This window comes from Carcharhinus amblyrhynchos, chromosome 22, assembly GCF_965287045.1.
Source record: "Carcharhinus amblyrhynchos chromosome 22, sCarAmb.v2.hapA, whole genome shotgun sequence".
NCBI lineage: Eukaryota > Metazoa > Chordata > Chondrichthyes > Carcharhiniformes > Carcharhinidae > Carcharhinus > Carcharhinus amblyrhynchos.
In genome coordinates, this window is record NC_137345.1 from 40971773 (window position 1) to 40985607 (window position 13835).

Sequence of the window (13835 nt, forward strand, 5' to 3'; positions counted from 1 at the left end):
ATAACAGATGTGTTGAGTATAGGGCTAACAGGAGGACTTTGAATAGTGTGGAGGAGCAGAGGGATCTAGGTGTATGTGTACATAGATCCCTGAAAGTTGGGAATCAAGTAGATAAGGTTGTTAAGAAGGCGTACGGTGTCTTGGCGTTTATTGGTAGGGGGATTGAATTTAGGAGTCGCAGCGTCATGATGCAACTGTACACAACTCTGGTGCGGCCGCACTTGGAGTATTGTGTGCAGTTCTGGTCCCCACATTACAGGAAGGATGTAGAGGCTTTGGAGAGGGTGCAGAGGAGGTTTACCAGGATGTTGCCTGGTATGGAGGGGAGATCCTATGAGGAGAGACTGAGAGATTTGGGGTTGTTTTCGCTGGAAAGAAGGCGGCTAAGAGGGGACCTTATTGAAACATATAAGATGATTAGAGGTTTAGACAGGGTGGATAGTGATAGCCTTTTTCCTAGGATGGAGAAAGCTAGCACGAGGGGGCACGGCTTTAAATTAAGGGGGGGTAGTTATAGGACTGATGCCAGGGGTAGGTTCTTTACCCAGAGGGTGGTGAGGGACTGGAATGCCCTGCCAGCTGCAGTTGTAAATGCGCCTAGTTTGGGGGCGTTTAAGAGATCTGTGGATAGGTTTATGGACGAAATGGGATTGGTTTAGATTAGTGGGTTAGTGTTGTTTTTTTTAAAAAGCTGGTCGGCGCAACATCGTGGGCCGAAGGGCCTGTTCTGCGCTGTAATGTTCTATGTTCTATGTTCTAATAACTGCTGTGGTGTACAGGTTAGATTTTGTAGGGGGAATTTTCCAGTCCCGTCTGCCATGGAAATCATAGCACACAGGGGCAGACCATGCAAAGATCTGTTGACCTTGGGCAAGATATTTTGGTTTTGGAGACAGCGAGGCTGGAAAATCCTGCCCTATGAGATGAATTTTCCCATTCCGCTTGTGACAGAAATCATAATAGTCAGAGGGTGGACCATGGAAAGGTTCGTTAACCTTCGGCAGAATTTTCCAATTTTGGGGCAAGCGTGGCTCTGTCTCTAATTCATTTAATGGACTGAACTCATTGCACAAACATGGCTTTTCCAGTGGCTGGATTTCCCACCAGTCGACGTAGCAGGGACCCCCCCAGTGCCCCAGTTGAATATGGGCACTGTGCTGGTGGCAGAGGGAGGGAATGTTTAAGCTGGTGGATGGGGTGCCAATCCAGTGGGCTGCTTTGTCCTGCACGATGCCAAGTTTCTTGAATGTTTTTGAAGCTGCACTCATCCAATCAACTGGAGAGTATTTGATTACACTCCTAACTTGTTCCTTACATGTGATGGACAGGCTTTGGGGAACTAGGAGGTGAGTTACTCACCACAGAAGCCAGTCCACTTCAGTGTCTGGTCAATGGTAACTGTTGATCATGGAGGATTGAACGTCACGGGGAGTTGGTTGGCTTTTCCCTCGTTGGTGATGATTGTTACCTGGCACTGTTGTGATGTGACTATTACTTGTCACTTGCCAGCCCAAGCCTGGATATTGTTCAGGTCTTGCTACGTATGGGCGTGGACTGCTTCAAAATTTGAGGAGTCACGAATAGTGCTGAACATTGTGTGCACATCCCCACTTCTAACCTTATGGTGGAGGGAAGGTCATTGATGAAGCAGCTGAAGGTCAGGCCTAGGACACTACCCTGAGAGTCTCTTGCAGCAATATCCTGGGACTGAGATGGTTGATCTCCAACCTTCACCAGCTTACTTTACCTTGTGTTATTGATATTTCCAACCAGCAAATAATTTTCCCCCCGATTCCCACTGATTCCAGTTTTGCTAGGGTTCCTTGAACGTAGAACATAGAACATCCCAGCGCAGTACAGGCCCTTTGGCCCTCGATGTTGCGCCGACCAGTGGAACCAATCTAATGACCCTCTAACCTAAACTATTCAATGTTATCCATATGTCTATCCACTGACCATTTGAACGCCCTTAAAGTTGGCGAGTCCACAACTGCTGCAGGCAGGGCATTCCACGCCCTTACTACCCTCTGAGTAAAGAACCTACCTCTGACATCCGTCCTATAATTACCACCCCTCAATTTAAAACTATGTCCCACACTTGATGCCACACTCAAGTCAAATGCTGCATTGATGGCAAGACTTGTTCCCCTCACCTCATCTCTTGAGTTCGGCTCCTTTGTTGATGTTTGAACAAAGGCTGTAATGGAGTTAGGAGCTGAGTGACCCTGGCAGACCCGAAACTGAGGGTCCATGAACAGAAGTGTGTCACTTTGCTGATGATCGAGAGTTGACTGATGGAATGTTAGCTGGTCAAGTTAGATTTGTCCTGTTCCTTTTGGATAACTATTTTTCTACTAATACTGCCAACATTAAATTCTAACTTAACGTGTTGTTTTCAATTCCCTAGATCTGGATACAAGTGGAACTGGGAAGAAATAGAAAAACGGAAAGCTGGATCAGGAGAAGCTATTTTCTTACCAGATAAACCAGCATGCCCCTGCACAAGGTAGACCCGGGCCCGTCCCAAGCAAGGCAGGAATAGTGTATTCCTCAGATGATGTGAGCAAGGCACTGGTCATCCATGCCAATGTTTATGAAAGGGGGGGTGCACAATTATCCAGTGTCACAATGTCACTTTTCCTTCCTGGAAAGATTTGCCATTTTGGACCTCTGATCTTCAGTTGCATCAAGACAGTTTCACAGGCCCAGGTCACTCCAGACCTGGAATGTTAACCCTTAGGTGTTAGGGTTTTGTTGGGATATTTGGTACTGGTTAGGAGCAAATCAGTTGACAATCTCCTCTTTCTATTTTCTACCCTCAGGCAAATCCAGAAAGAAAAATGTATTATAACAGAGAATGAACCATTGAACAGTGAGTCCCCAGAATCAGAGAGTGAAACTGAGGGTGGAGATGAATGTTCTTCAGATACAGCGAGTGAGCACTCGTTGATGTGAGTAACACAGCCTGAGGCAACCTCAAACCCAGTTCCCGACAAAGCTTAGGTGAAAACCAGGAATGCCGGACATCCAGAAGTAACGGAGATAATGAAGGAAGTGAATCAGCAGCTGGATGACAACGTTTTAATGAATGGGGCCGTTTGATAATCCTCTCTCATCTTCGGATGTTCCTGCTCTTTCTATGCTTTTCCAGCACACTTTGTTCCCATTTTCAATGCCTAGCAATGCACCCTTCTGCTGCGGGATTATATTTTGTGTTTTTTGGAAGACTGTTTGCTTTTTGTCAGCGGGGCATGGGCATTGCCAACTCCGGACGGTCAAATCCCAACACAACTAACAGTAATGTCTATGTAAAAGTGTCAGCTTTGCTAAGGCCGGGTGCCAGAGTGTTTGGTTTCAACAAAAACTTGCATTTACATAGAGTCTTTAAAACACCCAAAGCTACTTCGTACAAGCGTAATCTAACAACAAACAATATCAAGTCACACGTGGAGCTATTAGGAGCAGGTGGTAGGTTTTACAAAGAGTCACAAGAGGATATCAGGGGTGGGCAGGTTTATAGAGGAGGAAATACGAGGGCAATTGAAAGCATTGATTGCCATTGGTGGGGCACAGGAGACCAGGATTGCAGCAATGCAGAGTTCTCAGAGGGGTTAGAGAGCTGGAGGAAATGGCCAAGCAGGGAGGATTGAGGGCCAAGAAAGGATTTGAACACAAGTACAAGAGATGTTTGGAGGTCAGTGAACTCAGAAGTGATAGTTGACCAGGACTTGCTACAAATTAGGATGCCAGAATTGGAAAATTAACATTTTATTTATTGTCCGGTCCACAAGACCGCAATGATGGACATGGCTGGCACAAGTCTTGCACTCAGAGCCTTGTAATGAAAGAAAAAAAATGACCTTCTCTGGATGCAGTTATGTGTGCATTGATTTTCAATTGTACCTGATGGCTGGGCAATGTTCCATTAAGGTGTCACACACGTTTTCTGGGGAACAGTTAAATTTGTTTCTGGCCATTCGGTAAGTAGGGCAATATTCTACATTCACCTCAAAACCCTTCATTTACTAAGAGAAATGCTGACTGCTGTACTGGATCATGCATTGCCCTTTAACTGCCGGCTTCCAGATCATACTGATTGGATCAACCTCTCAGCTGCCTCTGTGAGCCCCCCTCTCCCCCGCAGGGTGACTGATGTATCAGGAGAGATTGAGTCGCTTAGGATTATATTCACTGTATTCAGAAGAATGATGGGGGAATCTCATAAAAACCTATATAATTATAACAGGACTAGACAGGGTAGCTGCAAGAAGGATGTTCCTGATGGCAGGGGTGTCCAGAACCAGGGGTCACAGTCTGAGTGAACCTTTTAGGATGAGAATGAGGAAAAATTTCTTCACCCAGAGAGAGGTGAGCCTGTGGAATTCACTGCCACAGAAAGTAGTTGAGGCCAAAACATTGAATGTTTTTAAGCAGCGGTTAGATATAGCACTTGAAGCGAAGGGGATCAAAGGATATGGGGGGAAGGTGGATCAGGCGATTGAGTTGAATGATCAGCCATGATCATAATGAGTAGCAGAGCAATCTGAAAGGGCTGAATGGCCTCCTGCTGCTCCTACCTTCCTACGTTGGGCTGAATTTTAACTTTCAGCTGTGCTCACCGTGGTGTAAACTGGCAGCTCATCAGTGACTTTTGTCAGCCATGTTTTAACACAGCCGGTGTACTTGCATTTTCTTTCTGGTTTCCTGACCAATGGGAGTGAGGGAACACATTGATGACCCTCACCATCTGCTTCATTATTTAAAGGGACCCTGCGTGTGGATCACACGTGAAGGATGGTGGAGGTGAGCAGACCCAACCAAAATCAGCAAAAACAATCAAGTGGGGTGTTCAACCTGCTTCAGAGCTGTAACTCCAGACGGGGAAGGAAACAACAACTTGTATTTATATAGCACCTTTAACATTATAATGTCCCAGGGCTCTTCACCAATATAACACCAAGCTACATCAAGAGAGATTAGATCAGATGATCAAAACCTTTGACAAAGAGGTAGGAGTGTCTTCAAGGAGGAGAGGGATGTATTGAGGTGGCGAGGTGCAGGGAGGGAAGTGCGGAGTTAGGAGCCTGGACACTGCAGGCATGGCTCCCACTGAAGGAGCAATTCAGATTGAGAATTTATAAGGAGCCTGAATTGGAGAAACGCAGATATCTTGGACTGGCTGGAGAAGATCACAGAGATAGGGATAGAATTTTATAACCCGAGGCATTGCTTGCCTCGGGGGGCTAATGTAGGTCAGTGAGTACACGGGTGATAGGGAAACAGGACTAGGTGTGAATTAGGGGCAGCAGGATTTTGGATGATTTTGGGTTTACAAAGGGTTGGATGTGAGGATCAGCGAGGAGTGTGTAGAAGGAAGTCTGCATTTTAAAGAATGGAAGCTCTGTTTATAGTGTGCTGCTAAGTGTTCCCACATCGAACTGATCAGATAAAAGCTCTGCAGCCATGTCCAGTGAATGGTGCAGGATAATTAATCCCCATTCCCAGTGATGACAGTTCTGAACCCATCAGTGCAGATTTGAAGCATTCACAAACATTTTCAGCCAGAAGATATTTCATCCCGGCTCCTTCCTGAGGTCCCCGGCTCCTTCTTGAGGTCCCCGGCTTCTTCTTGAGGTCCCTGGCTTCTTTCTGAGGTTCCCGTTTCCTTCCTGAGGCTCCCGGCTCCTTCCTGAGGTCCCCAGATCCTTCCTGAGGTCCCCAGATCCTTCCTGAGGTCCCCGGCTCCTTCCTGAGGTCCAGGGCTTCTTCCTGAGGTCCCCAGCTCCTTCCTGAGGTCCCCAGATCCTTCCTGAGGTCCCCGGCTCCTTCCTGAGGTCCGGGGCTCCTTCCTGAGGTCCCCAGCTCCTTCCTGAGGTCCGGGGCTCCTTCCTGAGGTCCCCAGATCCTTCCTGAGGTCCCCAGCTCCTTCCTGAGGTCCGGGGCTCCTTCCTGAGGTCTCCAGATCCTTCCTGAGGTCCGGAGCTCCTTCCTGAGGTCCCCAGATCCTTCCTGAGGTCCGGGGCTCCTTCCTGAGGTCCCCAGCTCCTTCCTGAAGTCTGGGGCTCTTTCCTGAGGTCTCCAGCTCCTTTCTGAGGTCCCCGTTTCCTTCCTGAGGCTCCTGGCTCCTTCTTGAGGTTGTCAGCTCCTTCCTGAGGTCCCTGGCTCCTTCCTGAGGTCCCCAGATCCTTCCTGAGGTCCCCGGCTCCTTCCTGAGGTCCCCAGCTCCTTCCTGAAGTCTGGAGTTCCTTCCTGAGGTCTCCAGCTCCTTCCTGAAGTTCTCAGCTCCTTCCTGAGGTTCCCAGCTTCTTCCTGAGGTTCCCAGCTCCTTCCTGAAGTCTGGAGCTCCTTCCTGAGGTCTCCAGCTCCTTCCTGAAGTTCTCAGCTCCTTCCTGAGGTCCCCGGCTCCTTCCTGAGGTCCCCAGATCATTCCTGAGGTCCCCAGCTCCTTCCTGAAGTCTGGAGCTCCTTCCTGAGGTCTCCAGCTCCTTCCTGAAGTTCTCAGCTCTTTCCTGAGGTTCCCAGCTCCTTCCTGAGGTTCCCAGCTTCTTCCTGAGGTCCCCAGCTCCTTCCTGAGGTCCCCAGATCCTTCCTGAGGTCTCTGGCTCCTTCCTGAGGTCCCCAGCTCCTTCCTGAGGTTCCCGGCTCCTTCCTGAGGTCCCCGGCTCCTTCCTGAGCTTCCCGGCTCCTTCCTGAGGTCTCTGGCTCCTTCCTGAGCTTCCCGGCTTCTTCCTGAGGTCTCTGGCTCCTTCCTGAGCTTCCCGGCTTCTTCCTGAGGTCCCCAGCATCTCAGTGTTCAGTCAAGTCAATTCATTCCACATGATATGAAGAAATGCCTGAGAGCGAAGCTTCAGAGCAAACGTTCTGGGGCTTGGCGACATCCCAGATATCGTACTGAATCCTTGTGCTCCGGGACTAACCTGGCCTCCAGCCAAGCTGCTCTTCTAAAGCTACAACTCTGGCATCTACCCAAAAATGTGGAAAATTGCCCAGGTCGACGATACTTGCCCCTGTCTAAAATAATTGGCCCCGTCTAACATTAAGCAGAACAATCCAATCTGGCCAAATATTGGACTTTAACCTGGTGTTGTGAGACTTCTTACTACAATTATCATCCCATCAGTGCACTTTCCAACATCAACAAAGTGATGGACAGTGCTGTCAAGTACATAGCTGTATCTTGCTCACTGGTGCTCAATTTGGGTTCTGCCGTTCCTCATTACAGCCTTGGTCCATACATGGGTGGAAGAACTGAATTCACAAGGTGAGGTGAAAGTGACATCAAGGCAGCGACTGAATGAGGCATCAAGGAGCCTTGGTAACATTAAAATTGATAAGGATTAAATGGGGGGGGGGTCCACTGGTTGGATATCTGAAATCAACCCTAGCTTTATGGCTGGTTGCTGGAGCCAATTTTATTTAATTTATTTACAAATTTTATTTATTTATTGGTGTCACAAGTAAGGCCTACATTAACACTGCAATGAAGTTACTATGAAAATCCCCTAGTTGCCAAACTCCAGCGCCTGTTCAGGTACACTGAGGGAGAATTTAGCATGGCCAGTGCACCTAACCAGCATGTCTTTGTGGGAGGAAGCTGGAGCACCCGGAGGAAACCCACACAGACACAGGGAGAATGTGCAGACTCTGCACAGACAGTGACCCAAGTCGGTAATCGAATGGGGCCCCTGGTGCTGTGAGGCAGCAGTGCTAACCACTGTGCTACTGTGCTGCTTGGGACTTTGCTGCAGAGGGTCTTGAGGGGAGTGTCCCAGGCGCAAACATTTTCTGCTGCTTACTCGAAGAGGCAATAGCCAGCAGCTGACCAGGTTGTGCTAGAGTTTGAATAAATGACAGAAAAAAATCAAATGGCAGCATCACAGGAAGGCAGTGAGTTAACTGGCTGATGAACTCTAGTTTTGTTTCCCTAGCTATAAATTTGAGTTGTATAAGGAACTGGGAAACTTAAAAAAGAAATACTTTTTAGGTAAAAGTTAAGTAAAACATTTCATAATCTCCCTAAATTTAAGTACTATTGGTATAAGAGAAGTGAGTACTTGGTGAATCTTTCTTTTTTAAAATTTCATTATATATTAGTTAGAGGAATAGCAAGACAGCTCTGATCACTGGAGTGCACATCCCGTTCCACGTGGGAACTTCAGGATGCTTCCTCCATCCAAGATAACCATATGCACAAGAAATGTTCCCAGCTCTAGTAGTTTAGCCTTTGGACTTCAGAACTTGAGCAGCACCTGGCATCACTGATGCCCATCTAAAAGATTAAGAACTTCATGAACAGCACAGTTATCGATTTGGTCACCCCACAGTTTGAGGGTGACCAAAGAAGAGAGGGCACGGATGACCACCAGACAGTCAAGAGGAAACAGTAAAGTAGTGCAGGTGGGAAAATAGTGAATGTGATTTCTGTAGTGAAGAACGGAAGGAGGCAGACATAGGAAACCACAGACCTGTGAGTGTAACATCCAACATAGGGAAATTGCTGGAATCTATTATTAATGATGTTATAGATCTTAATCAAATCTTAATTTGATCAAGCAGTCAACACTGTTTGGTGAAAGGGAAATCGTGTTTGATTCATTTATTAGAGTTCTTTGAGGAAGTGACAAGCAATGTAGATAAAGGGGAACCTGTAGATGTGCTATACTTTGATTTCCAGAAGGCACATGGCAAGGCACCATATCAAAAGTATCGGGTGACATACTGGCATGAATAGAGGGTTAGTTGCCTAACAGGAAGTAGAGAGTAGGGATTAGTATGGCTAATTTACTTAACCTGCACATTTTTGGACACTAAGGGGCAATTTAGCATGGTCAATCCTCCTAAGCTGCACATCTTTGGAGTGTGAAAGGAAACCGGAGCACCGGGGGAAACACATGCAGACATAGAGAAACTGTACAAACTGCACACAGCCAGTCACCTGAGTCTGGAATTGAACCCAGGTCCCTGATGCTGTGAGGCAGCAGTGCTAAACACCGTGCTGCCCCTGCTATGTTTACATTATAACAGTGTCTTCACCTCATTGGCTGTAACGCATTCTGAAATATCCTGAGGTCAGGAATGGTCTCATGGAAATGCAAATCTTTCTTTATTTTTCCAGGATGGAACAGCTTTCTTCTTCATCAGGGATGTCTTGTATCCTCCAAAACTTCCAGAAGATACTCACCTCAGTTGCATTGACCCTCGTCGTTGCATGGCTGCTGCAACCATCTTCCTTTAATGTCTGGCATTGAGGCACCGTGCAAAGATGTCAACAGATCTACACGTCCGCTACGATTACTGGAGAGACGCTTCCGAGAAGCTGCCAGTGAAAATCCAACCGGAAAACCACAAAAAACATTTGATTGCAGATTCATTAATTCATAACATCTAAAGAACCTGTTGCTCCATCAAAAATTTCAAATGAGCCATACATTAAACCACATCCAGGCGAAACCAGCTTTTGTTTTCCTTTTGGAGAGGATACTTTATGAGATTGTAAAGAGGAAGTACACTAACGCTTGGGAACACTTTCAAACTTAAGAGCACTCACTGTTGGCATCAAACACGATCAGATCTGACATTACAGGGTTAGCGCTCCCTCATCACTGCCCCAGCAACGCGCTTCAGCCCAATTTCAGCACCTCTGTTGCACTGGTGTAACAGACCAAACCAATCAAAATGTGGTCTCTTTGAGTTGCACTGGCCAATTTAATACCAGTTCTGTCAAACCATATTTGCTTAGATTACAACTAAGACTGTTTAAATTCATGGAATAGGAGAAGCTTGCAACACAGAAATAGATCGTTCAGCCCATCCAAGCTGTGCTGGCTCTTTGAAAGAGCAGTCCCACTTAGTTTAATGTTTCATTTTTTTATTCCTAGTGCTGCAAATTTCTCACTCTTAAGTTTCTGCTCAAACCCCTTCCAAAATGATTTCTGGGATTCAGCTTCCATTGTCCTTTTACAACAAAAACTTATCTTTAGATTGCACCTTTAATCTAATTAAACATCCCAAGCTGATCCGAAAGAGGATTATAAGACACTGTATGATTTCAACCCATAGAAAATATCGCACAATCAAAATCCTGGTCAAAGATGTAGTGTGTAAAAGGAGGAAAGAGAGCTGGAGAGGCAGAGAGGTGTAGGGAGCCTTAGGGCCTTGACAACTGAACACAAGGCTGCACACAAACAGAGGGGACATAGCTTTAAATTGAGGGATGATAAATACAGGACAGATGTCAGAGGTAAGTTCTTTACTCAGAGGGTAGTAAGGGCGTGGAATGCCCTGCCTGCAGCAGCAGTGGACTCACCAACTTTAAGGGCATTCAAATGGTCAGTGGATAGGCATATGGATAACATTGGAATAGTTTAGGTTAGAGGGTCATTAGATTGGTTTCACTGGTCGGCATAACATCGAGGGTCGAAGGGCCTGTACTGCGCTGTTCTACGTTCTACGTTCTAATTTAATACTGGGAATGCGAAAGAAGCCAGAATCAGGGTGAAAATACCTTGGATGTCATGGGGCTTGAGGACATGATAAGGGGTAAGGCCTGGGGGGATTTGAAATTTGTTTTTGAATTAGAATTCAAGGTATTGTTTGACTGGGAAATGAGCACAGGAGCAATAGGGGAGTGGGATCTGGTGTAAGTTAAAACATAGACAACAGACTTTTCCATGACTTCAAGGTTACACAGGGTAGAATGTGTGGGACACAGGGGTGCATTGTTGATACGAGAGGTAACAAATGATTGAGAATTTCAGCAGAAGGTGAGCTGAGATGGGATATAGGAGTAGTGTGATGATGGAGAGTTGGAAACAGGCAGCTGTAGTGAAGGCACAAGTATGAGATTTATTAAGAAGAACATTGCAGATCCTGACAACATTCAGTTCACCTCATCTCTGTTCCCAAGAGGACAGTCCTAACTTTCCATAACTGAAGACTCTCATTCCAGATAATATCCTGGCAAACCTCCCCTGAACCTTGTCTGAGGCCTAAACTAAATTTGTATTACCTGAAACACAGATACATCATTCAGGATAAAGAACTGACTCAGATATTGAAGGTATTAAACTCCACATATTTCCATGATGAGATAAATCCACACATGGGCCTGTAACCAGCAAATTAATTTCAATATAGATCATTGTGAGGTGTTGCACTTATGTAGGATTAATAAAGTGGATTAATAAAGTGTCAAATGGGTGTGAAAGTCAGTTTTCTTGCTGTTTTTCGGCGAGGTAAAACAGAAGCTGTCATGCAATTCTCACCAGTGGAGGACGGGGTGGGGGGAGGTAGGGGTGAAGCCTCACCTCACCTATGAAGCCGGCTGCTGAGCCCTTGGGGCACCATTGCGCAGGTGCCCCAATCTCCCAGTATATTGAGAGATCACCTGTCGCTCCTCCCCACCTCCCACAGACACTGCACCCCCCCCCCCCAATTAAACCCCATCCCCCAGAGGTCATACCCCTCCAATTACTGCACTAGGCATCGCATATCGCTCCCCTCTGCAATTGCTACCCCAACATGGTTACCCTCCCAATCACCTGCCACCTCCCTGATCATTGTCCATGCCGGTGAACCTCTTCCCCAACCATCGCCCCAGCCAGTCAAACCCCGCCCCGCAAGGTTCTTCCTTCCTGCCTCCCTCCATTCCGGCAATGGAGGTTCCCCCTGTCAATTTCCACCCTTTCTCAGGCTCCTCTCCCTCAGGTCCAGCCATCTTAGCAATGCTAGTGTGCCCTGTGAGCAGTGCCAGGGTGCCAGGCTAGCAATGCCAGGCTGGCACTGCCACATGAGCCTGGCACTGCCTCCGACCATCCAGGAGGTTTCACAGTCCCCCCCCCCGCCCCCGGTGAAGCCGTCCTGTTTGGCCCTTGTTGGCGGGGACCATCTGTGATTCTCACCGGTGATCTCGACAGCAAGGGGTTTAAGGTAAGTGAGCCTGGAAGATAGCATCAGGGACTTGTTAATGACATGTAAATCATGTTATTAATATTGAAATCAGCCTTGCAATCTTCCTGGACACGAGGCTGATTTCGCTGGCAAAACAGTGCCAGTGAGATTGTAAGAGGCAGGAAACTGGACACAAACCCAATTTTTCGCTTCTCGCCCTATCTTATTGGTTCGTCTCACTGATTGACCAGCATGGTGACCTTGTAAGATCCCATCCGTTATCTTGGTTGGACAATAAAGTTTATTTATGAGTGTCACGGGTCGGTTTACATTAACACTGCAATGGAATTACTGTGAAAATCTCCCTGTTGCCACAGTCTGAGAGTAAGAATAGAGTAAAGGAGAATAGGGATCTGGGGTATACATCACAAAGTACAGGTCAATAAGGCTATATAACAAAAACAGAGGACTAAAGGGATTGAATTGAAAAATAAAGGCACTATATTCACCTTGTATCAAATTCCGATTAAACCACACTTGGAATACCGTGAACAATTTTGGTTTCTCTTTTGTTTGGAATCATTATGGAAAAGAACAAGGAGCTATCTAAATTTAAAATATATACTTAACTGGAAAAGGGCACTTTTTCTAAGAAGGGATCTGCTTCTGTAAATAGGAGCCAAAAGCATTACTGTAACTGAGTGATGGACACCCTTTAAAGGGGGCACAGTTTAAAAACAAAGTCGGGTCTTGTTGGGTGAATGATAAAGGCGTTAGAGAACGGAATGAAGCTGAAAAAGGGGATGTGCGATATGCCAGCTGGATAATAAAAGGGAGAATTAAACTGATTACAGCAAGTTCACAGGAGGAGTGAAATGAGAGAAGCAAAGAGACAGTAGGTCAATAGATTGATGGTTAACATGAAAAAGAATCAAAAGGTCTTCTAAAATATTTTTAAAGTGCTTGAAACTTGTAAATGTTGATGTTCAGAGGAACTTGAGAGTATTCCACAGAAGGAACACAGACATTTAGCAAGCAGCTGCAGCAAGAAATTAGGTAGGCAAATAGCACGTTGGCCTTTACTGCAAGGGACCAGATGTAAAGAAGCCTTGCTGCAATTGTACAGGATTGTTTAGGGACAGCACAGTGGCACAGTGGTTAGCACTGCTGCCTCACAGTTCCAGAGACCTGGGTTCGATTCCCGGCTTGGGTCTTTGTTTGCGTGGAGTTCACACGTTCTCCCTGTGTTTGTGTCAGTTTCCTCTGGGTGTTCCAGTTTCCTCCCGCAGTCCAAAGATGTGCAGGGGTGAGTGCTAAATTGCCCCTTAGTGTTCCAGGATGCCTAGGTTAGAGGGATTAGCAAGGTAAATATGAGGGGTTACAGGGATAAGGCCTAGGTGGAATTGTCAGTGCAGACTCAATGGGCCGATTGGCCTCTTTCTGTACTTTAGGCTTTCTATGATTTCCATGAAGTCTTTGGTGAGATCACATCTGAAGAACTGTCTGTAGTTTTGGTTTGCATATTTAAGGGAGGTTGTACTTGCATTGGAGATGGTTCAACAAGGATCCATTAGATTGTTCTCTGGGATGAGGGGAGGGTTGTTCCATGATGACAGGCTGAGTAAATTGGGTCAAGATTTCCTTGAGTTTAGAAGAATAGAGGTGATCTAACTGAAACATTCAAGAGTTTCCCTGGTTGGGGAATTGAGACCATAGGGGGCACAATCACGCCATGCTCCCACTGCATTGAAGACAGAGAATTTGGAAACAAGCCAAATCTCTGTTCCCTGTAGCAGGGTAGGAAAATCCCACTGGCATGAACAGTTGGAAGATTCTGGCGAAGAGCAGTCTGGGATAAGGACCTGGTCATTTAGGACAGGGATGGGGAAGAATTTTATTCATTCAGAGGGCTGTGAATCTTTGGAATTTTCTACACCAGAGGGTTG

The 13835-nt window shown here is 46.4% G+C and overlaps 1 long non-coding RNA gene across 1 annotated transcript; it reads left to right on the plus strand.

Moving 5' to 3' along the window:
• The first annotated feature begins 2406 nt into the window (after positions 1-2406).
• Positions 2407-9654, plus strand: LOC145357083 (uncharacterized). The gene is made up of 3 exons (XR_013889246.1): positions 2407-2506; positions 2823-2951; positions 9116-9654. It is a non-coding gene; the product is annotated as an uncharacterized LOC145357083 (long non-coding RNA).
• The last annotated feature ends 4181 nt before the right edge of the window (positions 9655-13835 follow it).